General features: G+C 44.1%; 1 protein-coding gene across 3 annotated transcripts in view; it reads right to left on the bottom strand.

The window, feature by feature from the left end:
- The window catches only part of LOC135390875 (Krueppel-like factor 2), a 140,016-nt gene extending 134,419 nt beyond the window's left edge, over positions 1–5,597 (bottom strand). For all 3 annotated transcript variants that reach the window (XR_010421831.1, XM_064620827.1, XM_064620825.1), the window contains exon 1: positions 5,420–5,597. The gene's annotated coding sequence lies outside the window, so the exon portion shown is untranslated. The remainder of the gene's footprint in view (positions 1–5,419) is intronic.
- Between the last annotated feature and the right edge of the window lie 8,787 nt (positions 5,598–14,384).

Genomic DNA, 14,384 nt, shown 5'->3' with positions numbered 1-14,384 from the left:
TCGCGTGGGCGCACACCAGAGGAGCGGACGCGTCTTTTTTCCGCAGGTGCGTCATTAATATTCTCTACTGCACGGAGGGATGCGCTGTTTCGCGCCTTGCATGTACGTACGCAGCGAGCGGCTTCTTTTTGGGGGGCGTCTTTAATGGCTCGGGTTTGGGGGGGGGAGGAGGGGGGAGGGGGCGATGAGTGAAAGGAAGTACCGATTTTTGGTTCTGATAGTGAATGTTTGAGGTGGCACTAAAGTTGCTTTATGTGCGATGGGTATCTGGGTGACTTACTATAACAGAGAAAGGTGACGGTTGGGCGCGATTTGGTGAGGTGATAAGTTGCGCTCGCTCGTAACTGACACGTTTATGGGTGAGTGATCGCGCGTGTTTTATGTTTTGTCCCATTTCTGTTTTCTTAACAAAATAAAAAATTTTACTTCAAAGATTTCATGCTTCCAGTTTCGTTGCGTCAAGTCGTGCCCTGTCTGTGTTCACCGATTCCTAACGCAACACTTGTAGAAATAAAGAAATTTTCTAGACGAACGCTGCGGGAACGACGACTACCAACAGCGTACAGTTCAATTCAATTATTTATTTTTTGTTAGTGTACCTATCAAATATATAAATACGGGTATGCTTAGCGAAGAGCACGACTGATCAAGCACAAGCAGAACAAAAAGCACAACAAGTTTTTACAGAGCTAGACGAATAACACAGGGTGCACTTTATAAGGGACCTTGACATATTTCATTCGTGAAAGGTTTTATCTTATCTCGCATCGCGAATGCATATGCATAAAAACAAATGTGAGGACGTTCGACTCGATATTAACGGCATACCACGGCTGCCCCAGTATACAGCTACAACTTCTCTTTCAGCTACTTCTACAGTCACACCTGTTCACCAACAATGTTCAACACGAATCGACACATCCGAACGACACCCCTTAACACCGTCTCACCATGTTCTATACGCTCACGCAGCCACGAGGGACACCAATTTTCCAATGATTTAACGGCTAACGATCGCACCGTGCCACCTCATCTCGCGACCCTTTTAAAACAGCGCAATTATCTACCATGTTTGCTAACCATAAAAAAAAAAGACAAACAAACAGAGGACACCCGCCCTGCCCTCTGCCCTAACACCATTCCGTGATCGCCAGTAATATCCCTTTTACACTTATACAGTGAGACGTAGAATGTGTTGTCGAACCATAACCCTTGGCAGAGTTCGTGTTGGAACATCATTTTTCCAGCCGAACAAACAGCCAAGACGCATAAAAATCGTATTTCGAGAAAACACGACGGCTTTTTTGTTTTATCCGAAGTAGAGTCACGACAATGAGATTCGTATTTCGATGTCCGGCAATGCGTGCGCGGTGTTCGTGACAAACACCAGTTCGCTGTCGTGCCCGGTTTCGAGTGAAGAGCCCTCTTCGGGATGAGGTCGCGAGGCTTTGATTGCGAGAAGAGTTTCAGGCTTTCGTTTCGATGCAGAAGTTCTACGGTCACGCTTCGTTTATGTTTGCGTTTTTTTTTTTTTCGCTTTTCTGTGTTGAGGCAATATTCTATAGCGTGCAAATTTTCACGTGCGGTGATATTAGCTGTGGTATATACATCGTTCGATCTTTCTTCGACTGAAAAGAGGCTAATGGGAAAGCGGGAGCTTGCTGTCAGTGCCACGCACTGCGTCATTTCTGAAAGGTGTCGTTAACACGTAATGTGACGCTGTGTGTGCTCGTGTTATTAGGCTCAGGCGTGACAAGTGGGGTTAAAATATGTAGGAAATTTGGAATGTGTTCTATGCTGGTCCCCAATACGCAGCACAACATCTTGCCCCAATATTGGACCTATATTGGCAATACTGGCCGAATATTGGTCCAATCTTGGTCTAATATTGGGCCGACATTGATAAATATTGGCCGAATATTGGTCCAATATTGGGCCGACAGTGCCAATGCTGGCCGAATATTGGTCCCATCTTGGTCCAATATTGGGCCGACATTGCCAATACTGGCTGAATATTGGTCCAATCTCGGTCCAATGTCGGACCAACATTCAACCGATATTGGGCCAATATTGGGCCGACATTGCCAATACTGGCCGAATATTGGTCCAATCTTGGTCTAATACCGGACCAACATTCGACCAATATTGGACCAGTATTGCCAATATTCGTCCAATATTGGGCCAAGATGTTGTGCTGCTTGGGTCACACCGTCCAGAATGGAAACGGATGGAAGGAGGCTGTAAGAATGGGGAAAGAGAATCGATCCAAAACGCAAATTGAAGTGTTTTTTTTTTTTGGGGGGGGGGGGCTGCCATATGTGCTCTCAGCGCAAGCACAAAAAGAGAAAATTAATTAGAGAGACACCACTCTCCCTTTTGGGTTACTCAAACACCGTGAAAGACATCGGCCGGCACTGTTCTAGAAACGCATTCACCATGAGGTCGTGCTCATTCGGTAGCCTGTCCGCCTGTTGTTCCCAAGATCACGGGTTCAAACGCCGCCGAGGACGTTGGCAACTTGGTGGAAGGGTACAAGTTCTCAGGCACAGTCTTCCGCAAGGGACGTTAAATGTTGTGTACCGTGTGTCGAGACTTCGGCGCACGTTGAAGAACCCTCAGGTGGGCAAAATTAATTAATTAATTTAAAAAAATTAATGCACAGACACGGCCACTGTGGCGTCACTCATGATCGCAGTTGTCTCGCGACGTAAAGCCACGAATTATTAATTACCATGAGATCATGGTGGAGCCAGCCCATCATATCACAACAACATAATATGTTACCCATCATTCGACATCAACATCGTAACTGATCATTGGATATCAACCTCGCAACCCAACCATATCACATCAACATCATAGCCCATCATTGGACATCAACATCATAACTGAACATTGGATATCAAGCTCAAAACCGATCAATGTCCTACAGATCACTCGATACCAACGTCATATCCCATAATTTCGAATTAACATCATCGCCCGTTCTATCATTGTACCTTCACTCAACATCACATCATACGATGAATGATGTCCACGACGGCTTTCGTGAATGACTCTGCGGCCCATACGGTCAAAACAATGATTGATTGATTGATTGATTATTTAAAAGAAAACCAGGGAGAAATTGAACTTGTCTCCTGACTAGTTCTTCTACTCCCAAAACAAAACAACAAACAAACCCAAAACAAACAAAAGTACATCTCCCATCCCCAACAATTAGTGTGTTAGTCAGTGGTCAAAACAAAGAAGTATCTACGGCGCAACACGTACTGTATTCATACACATCTTATTTTCCCACATACGAAGATGGTCCATGTCATTACGTCTTTGCGCGCGCACGGTGCGTTTTCTTCGCTTTGCATTTTAAAAACTGACCTCTCTTTCTTGTTTTCGCAAAGGCAAAAACAAGAAGATTAGACACGTGCCCATCGTACTGCCTCCACCCTGTAAAGTCAACGTCGGACCTCTTTAAGAGCGTCTCCACCGTTGCCCCGTACTGTTGTGTTTGCCCCCCCCCCCCTCCTTCTCTCTGTCTTACCAAGAAAAGGGCCTCCATTAGAGAACCATTAGCGGTGTCCGTCGCAAATTTTCTCCCTGTCAGAATCTAAGTCCCGTCGACGCCCGGCGTTTTTATTTGTTCGATACGTCTCGAATGAGTCTCTCGAAGAAACGTTCTCATTTGTCCGTCTATTTAGATGTCTTTCACTATATACGTAGTAGCAGGTTAATGTTTATGGCCGCTCCATCGCAATCAACGTATACCGAGGCTATAAATTAAACTGAGAGTAAGCCTTATACACCGATGTGCAGGAGGACTATTATTGCTCGGACAGCGACGTCTTCGTTGCCGAATGTTTTTATTAGATTCGCTGGGAGAGTTCACTTTTGTGTTATGGGAGAGAGAGAGAGAGAGAGTTTTTCACCCTAATGACGGAGAGATACACATTTCGGGTGGAATCGGCTGTTATTTGAGCCTTCGGAATTCACCGGTGATTTAGAAGGAGGACGTTTACGTTATTTTGCCCTCGCTGGTGGACCCCGAATGTGAAAGACGCACGCAAGAGAGTATTTTGGTCTTCTTATTCCTTTCTTGTCTCTCTCTTGTCTTTAATAAATTTTAAATATAATTTTGTGTACGGCGTCTCGTAAGGGTTTTTAGTAGGCTTTCGGTAGGGAAGCTTTCTGGAAGGATGACGACGTCGCACTTTTGGTTCGTGCATGCGAAGTAAGAGGTGTAGAGGAAGTTCGTTTGAAAAAGAAGTTAGAAAAATATGTGGGAAGTGTCAGACAACACGCAAGGCTGACTCGCTATTCTGCTGAAGGAAAAAAAAAATAGAACAGAAAAAAAAGAAGAAGAAGAAAAAGAGAGAAAAAAAATCGCACACTAGTGACACTTCCGGGGATATTCATGTGTTCTATGTCTCTCAGGAAGTAGAGAACTGCAGTGTTGACTTTGAACTGGCTTGCTGACGAGTACCACAGTGACCATTGTACAGACGCAGCTAACACAACTGTATAGCTCCACAGCACGTATGAAGAGTTGCTATGAAGGACATTGCTGTCGATATTGGTCAGGACTATATGGCGCTGTAACTGCTGACTTCGTCGTTTCTGTGCATTCGAACACACAATTATTGCCGCATATTTTGACCAATATCAGACTGATTCAACGAGAACACACACACACACATAAAGAAATTATGATGAGATGGGGCTGATGCCGGCCAGCAGGCTGGGCGCGAGAAAATATCTTTAGAGTCCCGGAAACAACAACAACAATAATAAATGATGAATGGATAAATTGAGTGAATGAATATAAAAATTTGGAATTAAATAGAAATAAATAAATAATGGAACTAAATGCCCGACATTAAGTTGTTTACTAGAGCACCATTACGATTATCATGCAACATTAGGCGGTGTAAGACTACAGCGACAAACTCGGCAATGTAGCAACGTAGCCGCGATGAGTAGAAGTTGATTGATTGATTCATTGATTAATTAGAATTATTGATTTGAATAAAGCGCGAAGCGATATCAAAGTGGTACAGCGGGACTTTCGCCTAATGGAATCGTTGGTTCGTTAAAAATGGAGTGATGAAACAGACACGTGTTCACGAATCTAATTTCATCTAATTCTCGAAGTTCTTCGATGAAATGGGGAACATCGCATAGTGCACGCGAGATTGATTACCGAAAACGAAAGAGAGAACACGCGATAGCACCACTTTCTATTGATGGTTGATAGATTGATTTATGTTCCAGTGATTGAAGAACACGTTGATCGGAAGGATGGAATGCTCCGATATATAGTGCCGTAAACGCTCGTCATATCTTGTTGTTAGCTCCGTTGAACGCCGACTGACGAGAACACGTCAGAAAGGAACTCCGAAGTGTAACAACAGGCATGACTTACCGACAGTTGTAGACGCGGTCGTATCCACGAGAGAAGCGTCGAAAATCCAGAGGTTAAAAAAGGCGGTTGTTTCGACGGCTTGTCACATTGGGTGTGTGTGTGCGTGGACCCAGGGTCTGTCGCCACCAAATGCACTTGGGCAGGGGCGTGCCACACCCCACGCTTGCTGGTCCACGCCTAAAACCGACGACCAAGGAATGATACCACCCAAATGAGAATATACAAAGCATCGGGAGAATGAAGCTATAAAGTACGCATGACACAACGAGATGCTAATTACGACTGCGATTCATGGGGGAAGACTTGTACGAAAAAGAAGAGAGAAAAAAGGAGTACAAGCCTCGATTGCTTTTTCTTTTTTTTTCTACCTGTAATGCCACGGTGTATATAGCGAGTGATTGACTCAATATTCGTCGTTTACGAAGAGAAGAGCGTTCTCTGAGGTTGCAGTCGAACATCGGTTACGATGGAGTCGATTGTTGAGAACAATAATCTAGTTATTTCACCATTACAAATAAAATGTCAAAATGAAAAAAAAAATTCTTTAAGACACGTCAGGTCGTCTCTTCTTCCGCTTGTATAGACATTTTAATGATCTGATGCCTCACGACGCAAAACAGGCTTGATTGAGGTCGACACCGTCGTGGCCCACTGAAGGCCCTGTATCAATTTTCCCTGCATGAGGCATGTATATCATTGCACATGTTCGGTACAAGCTCTGAAAGTTCGGATTATTTCGGCACTTAAAATTATTGTTGTTAGAATCCGTCATCCACCGCCTGCGACTCGACGTCCCGTTCGCAGCAGCATTCCTTCGTAAGATAGGTGTCGTTGGATCGCCGAACTGTTCAGCTTGTGGAGTCGTGGAGAACACGAAGCACGTGCTGGGCACCTGCCGACGCTTCGACTCTAGTCGGCAAACACTGAAGAACGCCCTCGCTAAACTTGACAACCGACCTTTTAGTGTTGAGAAGGCACTGGCGAGGCTGGTCAAAGAAGCATCAACAACCCGCGCTGTGTGCCCTGGCGAATTACCTCAAGGACATACGTGCTGAAGTAATTTTTTAGATCACTCAATGCTTTCACACCTCGAGCGTCATGGAACAGCTGGTCGCATCAGTACGATGTACGTTTCCTTTTTTTTTCCTACTTCTAATCTAATCTAAAATTACCGTTAGGAGGAAAACAAATGAATCCAGGTACTTGTGCACGGAAATTGTATCACGTGTCCTTCTGAACGCGAATGCATTGCATTGAAGACTTTCGGAATATGCCGAATTTCACGGAAATATTCGGGTATTTGGTTTCTAGCAGTTTTCGGCAAATGCTGTAGCAACTACAACAGTAGCTAGTATACCTAATACGGCTCGCGTGTCACGAGAGAAAAAAAAAACACTTTACTGCCTCTTTAAACAATAATCGCTGGTAGACCGTTAATAGAATGTATTTTAAATAACCACCAAGATGCCATAGTAAAGCAACTTGAGGGCTGCGGATCAACAACAACAACAATAGATGATGACGATGAGATGGGGATCAAATAGATAACGTGAAAGACAATTTTTCGAGCATCACACAGACCCAGACGTTAACAGAAAATATCGCCTCGTCGTCATGGAAATCCTGAAATACCTCATTAACGAATAAACCTTGCCCCGAGCGCGCTCTCTGCGTAAGAATATGACATCTTCATCTCGTATACTGTACTGCACTTTACAAACGCTCGCTACACACAATTTCGGGTTCACTTAATACTTCCCGGGTTGAAGGATGCGGTTCCGCTTCGACGAGCAGGCAATATATTCTCTCACCGAGATAAGAAGCAGTCTCGAATCCTGCGGAGCGGAGTTCGATAAATTCTTGTGCACTGAGACTGCACGACATGGAAAGCAAACAGGAAAAAGTCCCTGGTTTCCTGTTTTTCTGACTCTGCATATCGTATTTGAGCATGAATTTGCATAGCGTCACCCGATAATATTCATGCGGTCATACGAAAGAGAGAAAAGATTAAAAAAAATGCAGAAATGAGTGAAAAAAAAGTCCGACTGTCTGCGCCCTACCTGGCGTTGCTGGTGTCTATCTTCGCGGCTGTGATGTACTAGACGTGTGATTTGAGTCATTGAAAATGCGTGATCCGATCATGCACGGATAAGTATGCGCCGACAGTTCGTGAGAGCGTCGACAAATAAATGGAATCCGGTTCAAAAAACGCGCTGATATGGGAAGAACACGGGGGAAAGTGGAATGACTCGGACAGGTAGACTCGATGAGTTTCACCACGTGTTTTTGTTTCATTCATGCATTCATTGAGAGGATCTTTGAGCTTTTAGCGACGTCAGTTTTTTTTTTTTTTTTTAATGACGAAATTTTAACATCTCATCGCTGTGTTTTCTGGTTTTAGCAATTAAGCAGTACGACCAAAGAAGGCATGTTCGTTATGCTTCGCCACAATGTGTCGAAAATGGCGTCCGGGGTCCTGTACACATCGATGAAAATGTCTTTTTTTTTTTTCCACTTGAAGGACTGTGCCGAATGCAATGATACCCTGCGCACCCGAATCATTAGCCAGTAATACGGCATAAAACGGATATATATATACTATATATATACTCACCTATGCACTACACAAGTCATTTGCTTTGTTCTTCACTAGTTCTTTTATATACATTAAAAAAAAGCCACGAGAGTAGCATAGGTACAGTTTACGCAGGTGGGATATACGGCCATGCCGACAATCTCTCGAAAAGTGTGTGTAAACTCGCCTATGACTAATTACGTAAAATTTATTAATTAACCCTTTAATCGTGGGAAAATGATATCGCAGAATGGGAAACAATCCTGGTTAAAAGCCTTTCTATGTTTAAAACATCCTAAAACGAGAACGTGCGTTGAAAAATCCATCGCCGAATATTGCTATGCTTACGAAGACGAAGCCAACAACGGGCGCCTCAGGGGCGCATGACCATCGTCGTCGTCGGCTTATCTGGGCCGCAAAGCGATGGTGGTGCTTGTGAAAGAGCTCGCCGTTGTCGGCAACGTCACGACTAAGGCTCTGGGGGGAATATGCGTCCTGGGCCGACTTCTAAGGGAACTGTGCCGACATATGTCTGACGGTGTCAGAGGAAAACCCAGGTGAAACCCCAACCAGCTGGGAGACTGGGAGGTACCCGGGTTCGAATCCCGCAAAGCGGTTGATCTGACCAGCAGATCAGCGCCTGCTCTAATCATCTCTATCGCTCCAAAGCACGTGGCCGTCTGACGTCGAATGAGCGCAGTCCTCCCTGGGTTTCTGATGCGCACGGTTACGGTGATCGTTTCAGAATTTTTCTTAATTGAATAGTTAACGAATTTTAGGTAATTAGTCACCTAAGAGTTACACACTCTCTTCGAGATGATGTCCACATGGCCGTTTCTCAACTGCAAAAGCGGCATCTGTGCTGCTCTCTCAGTTTGTTTTAAATAAAAATCTTTAGAGAATAAAAACAGACACCCTGTATATTAATTACGGCGTTAAATAGCATCTGGATATTTCTGTTTTGTATACAACTGTTGTATTTCCTACTTTGTTCCCGCAAGAAGCGCTCATGTGCAGAACAGGGAGGAGCTCGTATGTCTAGCTCACGAATACTATTGTCATACATAACTTTACATTAAAAGTAAATAATCTGATAGTAGAGATAGGGCGCAGGCTATCTGGGACATCATCATGATGTAGGAAAACCGAGAGGCACGGACAAAAAAAAAAAAAAAAAAAGGGACAACACACACACACACATATCCTGTGATCGTGGATCTGTGTGTGTGTTGTCCCACGCCCTTTCTTTTTTGTCCGTACCTCTCGGTTTTCCTACGTCATGATGGAGTAAATACTGTATTCGTCAAGTGGGCTTCCTTATCAATTCATTGACGCGTTGAACTTCGCAATGTTAATAATAATTTTTTTTTTTTTTTTTTGCGCATGTGTATGAGCATGTCTTTTCGTTTTTACCTCACTGTTTGGCACAAGCTCGCAGAACAATAACATCGCATACCTTCTACGGTAACAGATCGCGATCAAGACAAAAATGTTGTTGCGCAGTAGTCACACCGCGCCATCTGTCCTCACGGACGTACACTGCATAATCATAGCGTGTAAAAACAAGGTATAAACTTGGAGGAGAAGAGGAAGGGAGAGGGGAATAATCGATGCTTCCTCCTTTCCAATGGTTTTATGGAGGGAGACCTACCTGCCATATCATCTGTGGCTCGCTAGATGGCGCTTGTTGTCCAGGTGCGCCGAGACTATTTTTCTTTCGTGTTAAGTTTGTTTGTCAAATTTGGAATTGAAAATACATCTTATTTCCGCTGAAATTCGTCAATTCCGAAGAATAGTGTCGCATACGAGCAAATTGATGGTGTCGTATCTGGATTTAAGTGCCGCGATCATGTTCTCCTCAGGATGCTCCTTTCTCACTCTCACTCTATGTTTTTCTTTTTCAGTTGGCTGCATCGGCTGGATGCCTCATTCAGCCTCGACGTCAACTAGAGTCTTGAGAGTGCGAAAACTTTTTTTTTTTTGCTAGTATTTGCCAAGGTTTCCCTACTTTAGAAGCGTCTGCCCGCCACTCCCACTTGTATACTTTTCTTGCCTATACGTGAAGATTACTATACTGTTAGTACTTTCTTTCTTTCTTACTACTATGTGCTACTACTTACTACTACTACTTACTACTATATGCAAAGATTGCTTCACGGAAATTTCCTTCTGAAAGTATAATCGCTCTACCTTCGTCGTTTTGGACTGATCGCCGAATCAGTCCCGAACAATTTCTTGTACAAATGTATCCGTAACAATTTGAATAGGACATCTGTAATCAGCTTGCTGAATTTTCACGCACCGACCCGCGTCGTTCGAATTATATCCCTGTTTTATGTGCAAGATACTGCAGCTCGTCAGTCATCCTCGCTGCGTATTCAGACGTCTTTTAATTACGCGTTCGGTCACGTTTATTTATTTCATCCATCTTATAGCCGTTTTAGACAAGAGGTACTCTGTTACCTCAAGGTGTGACTTGGTGCACTGCTGTATAGGCATTTCTGTTTGCACGCACCTCATTCAATGAGCTATATTATTAATATTACGCGTTTTAATTAATACCCATATATTTCCTATCTCGAGATAGGAAGAAGAACGCCTGGTTGATCAAGAGCAAGTGTGACAAGAAGAGGAAGAAAGAAGAAAAAGGAAACTGGCAACAACGAGAGAGAGAGAGAGAAGAAAGAAGTTAGCAACTCTTCGTGTATGTCGGGTACAACGCTAACTACATGCATAAGCACGGTACGCAGGCGTACCGTGGTAATGTGCCACACTATAATAAAAAAATAAAAAGGAGTAAATGTAGTCCTTTTTGGGGACTACATGTACTGCCACAACCGTTAGTCCTCTTCGGGACAAAACGCATAGAAGTCTATGGGAAGTTTTGGGGACTATTTGTGGTGCTGAGGAGTAAATTTCAGGGTCAGGGGACTAAACGGCAGTAATTGCAATCTGGGAGACTATATATGCTTGAACTTGCTCCTAAATTCCGTCTTTTTTTTCTCTCTCTCTCTCACTCCTAGAGTGTATACACAGACGCACAACATGTCTAATGCTTTTCCCATAGTAAACAGTTGGAGATCGTGCGCCCGGGGAAAGACTTCACAGGAAAATTAGCGATGAAAGAAGGAAGACACTGAAAAGGCTAGCCAGTGACTTCCATCGTCCATCGTTAATTTCTTAGGCAAATTGAGGCTTTGTATGAATTTGTCCTTTCTATGTTGTTCCAGCCTCAGAACATCAGTTCTCTCATGTTTCCCTGGGAACCATACCGACAGCCTGAAAGCGACTATGGAAAAATTCCTTCACCTTCGTCTCTGTGACACATGGTGTTCTTATACCGAACGTCTTGCGGATGTCCTTCACGACCCTCTATTAGCAGCAACGTATAAAGCTCATGGACGTCTCCTGAGTATTTTGATGAAGTAATGAGAAGTGAGGATACGAAGCTTTTGTGAGCAAGTGACGCTTGACGACACTCGGTGTCCCTTCTTCCTTCGTTCGCTATCGCTTACGTACGCATTGGCGGCAGCGTATACAACATACTAAACCTCACTATTGTTGATTGTGGATGTTCTCAGTATTAAGACCGCGAGGCAACCGTGGCTATGAGAGGTATATACAGACGTGGACAGATGGACACAGGCCAGCAGGAAGAAGTTGGAGATAGGTGAGTTTATATGCGGGATGCACGAGGAAGTGTGAGATGCTTAATGTTTCAAACTATTTCAACCTGGGAATGGTAACGGTAATTGTAACGGAAACAAAAACGGTATATTACCGAAATTTGAGATGGTAACGATAACGGAAACGCGTAGCATGGTCCTCCATTAACCGGAAACAGAAACTGAAGATGGAACGAAAGCCAGGAGACATGTTTCTTTAACAGTATGAAGTAAAACACTGGCTCGCATAACAAGTTGTAAACAGAAATGCGTAAACGTTTCGGCATCTATTCGGGCATCGGCGCAGGAAAATGAAAAGGAGGTTTAAAACGGGAATCCTTTTAAGCCCTTGTAACAGACTGGTAAGGGCCCCCTGTGACTGTTACAGGCATTTATCTCGCCACGAATGTGCCAAGATTCGAGGAGTTTTCTCACCCGCCATCTGTGTTCAAAAGCCAAGGTTGTCGCGTTGCCAAAATTGAAAGAACGTCCTGTTCTTAACACTTGATCGACAAGTTCGGTGCGTTGATTCTTTGCTGGTGCTTTTGTCAATTGTGCCCTGTGCTCCTTCATTCCTCCAGTGTTTTATTTCGTACTTCACACTATTAAAGAAAGAAACAGAAACGTAAACGTCAGGTATTGAATTCGGTTAATGGCTACAACTTTTCATTTTGTTTTTGTATTTTGGTGGCCCCGTTCCCTGTAATATATGCCCTGAATACTACACAGGAGCATGGAAAGCGCAACTGAAAATGCAAAGGGGCAATGTGTATTGGATCTCGAGGGTGCATCCATCACTTATTTACTCGTTCCGGTTCTCGTTACTCACGACACCAACACGTGCGACCAGCGCAACAGACTCCACGGCATAGCACGAGCACCGAAGTCTACGACTTCTATTTCTGTTTTTTTTTTTTTTTTTTTTTTCATTTCACCGTGGCTATGGCAGTATTGTTTACTATACTGAGCCTATGAATGCGACATTGGATGGAGTTCTAGACTGGATTGGACGCTGATCTTGAATATCTGGACCCTGAGTTTGAGCACGACACTCATCAGGATGACGACTTGTTTCTACAGAGTTTTTTAAATCCTGCAAGATTTGCGCATTTCACCTATATGAACTTATTTGTGTAGTGTGTAGACGTGACACCGAAATGAGCACTCCTGCGAAGCGAAGTGCTGACAAAGCTGAAAGGGCTGTTTTCCCGCAGCTCTGTAACAGCCGTTCCTGCACCGGAAACGGTAACGTAATGGAAACGAAATTAAGAGGCCCGTACCAAAAACGAAAATATTGCAGTAACGAAAATGGTAAGGTTAACGAAAATAAGTCCGTTACACTTCCCCATTTTCAACGTTATACAAGGTGCGTTTTTCGACGGATATTTTTTATAAAGATGTCTGTGAGAGGAGCGCTGATGCAATCTTGGCAGGCGGGCCATGCGGCCACTCGGAGATTCTGTAGGACAGTGTATGCAACTTTGCGAGAGCAGTATCAGAAAGCGATGATGGTGGCGGTGGTGATGGCGGTGGCGATGGAGCTGCTGTCTGTAGTCGGCTACGCCAACACCACCTATACACTCTTAAAAATGAACTTCACCGCATAGCACACTCCTAGCCAACCATCATCCCGAATGATATCGTTATCTGCCCTGATTTGTTGAAAACGGGAGGCGTACGCCTTTTTTGTGACAATTATGATCAGCATCGGTGTAAGTGTTTTTAAGAGTGTAGATAGAGAAAGCCTGCGCCTTGCCTCCTCTCCCTCTTTCAATTACGAATTCGAATTCGTCTGCTACTTCGATTCAACGTTCTGCGAATTTAAGAACCCGCAATTGCAGCTCACCTGGAACCTGGAGACCTAAATATTTAGACAAAAAGTGCAAGACGCTCTCCAGAAAATCAGTTTTGAGAAAGATTGAGACCGTTTTGCGCTTTATTTCCAAGTTTTTCCCATTTAGTACGCGTGGGCGTTTAATCACAACTCGCAGACGACGGTGGTTCTGCTCCATGGCCAGGACCGCTGAAAGCACGTTCGTGATTGGCTACGGCCGTTGAAAACACGATCCTGATTGGCTGACTCTTAATTGTTACGTCACGTCGACGAGCGCGCAGGCTTTCTGTATCAAGGTGGTGTTGCCAACAGATTAGCGCCTACTCCAATCAGCTCCATCGCTCCGAAGCACGTGGCCCTCTCACGTTGATTGCCTGAAGCTTTCTATACGCTCGAGTAGTACGTACTTCTGGTTTCGGCCCATTTCCATAACGAAATTTGGCTATTTATATCTCAAGGTGCGTTCGTTTCTCAGGGTGTTTTAATGTGTATTGACTGGCTCCAATTCTGCTAGTTCGCATCCCCCCCCCCAAAAAAAAACACGTCTAATTCATAGGTTAATTAATGAATTTAGCTAATTAATCGGCCAATAGCTGTAATATACAGTCCTGTAGGATGTACGCCTGTTCCCATAACCCGCTTGCCAAGATGGCATCAGCGCTGCTCTCAAAGCTTTTCTTTACATAAAAAAATCCGTACCCTGCACTGAAAATTCCGGCCCATTTAAAAAATTCAGGGGGAAATCCCAGGAAGAACCACTGTCTACACAGAGTGGAACTCGAACCCCCCATCTCCCGCTCTTGACACGACCTTAAAGCTACTACTAACCAGAATGTTGCTGTTGGTTATTGAAGCGGCACCAAAGTGCAAAAATTCCTCGTCGCTGAATAA

Source organism: Ornithodoros turicata, chromosome 4 (genome assembly GCF_037126465.1).
Source record: "Ornithodoros turicata isolate Travis chromosome 4, ASM3712646v1, whole genome shotgun sequence".
NCBI lineage: Eukaryota > Metazoa > Arthropoda > Arachnida > Ixodida > Argasidae > Ornithodoros > Ornithodoros turicata.
Note: the sequence above shows the minus strand (reverse complement) of the source record. Positions and strands in the feature narration are given on the sequence as shown.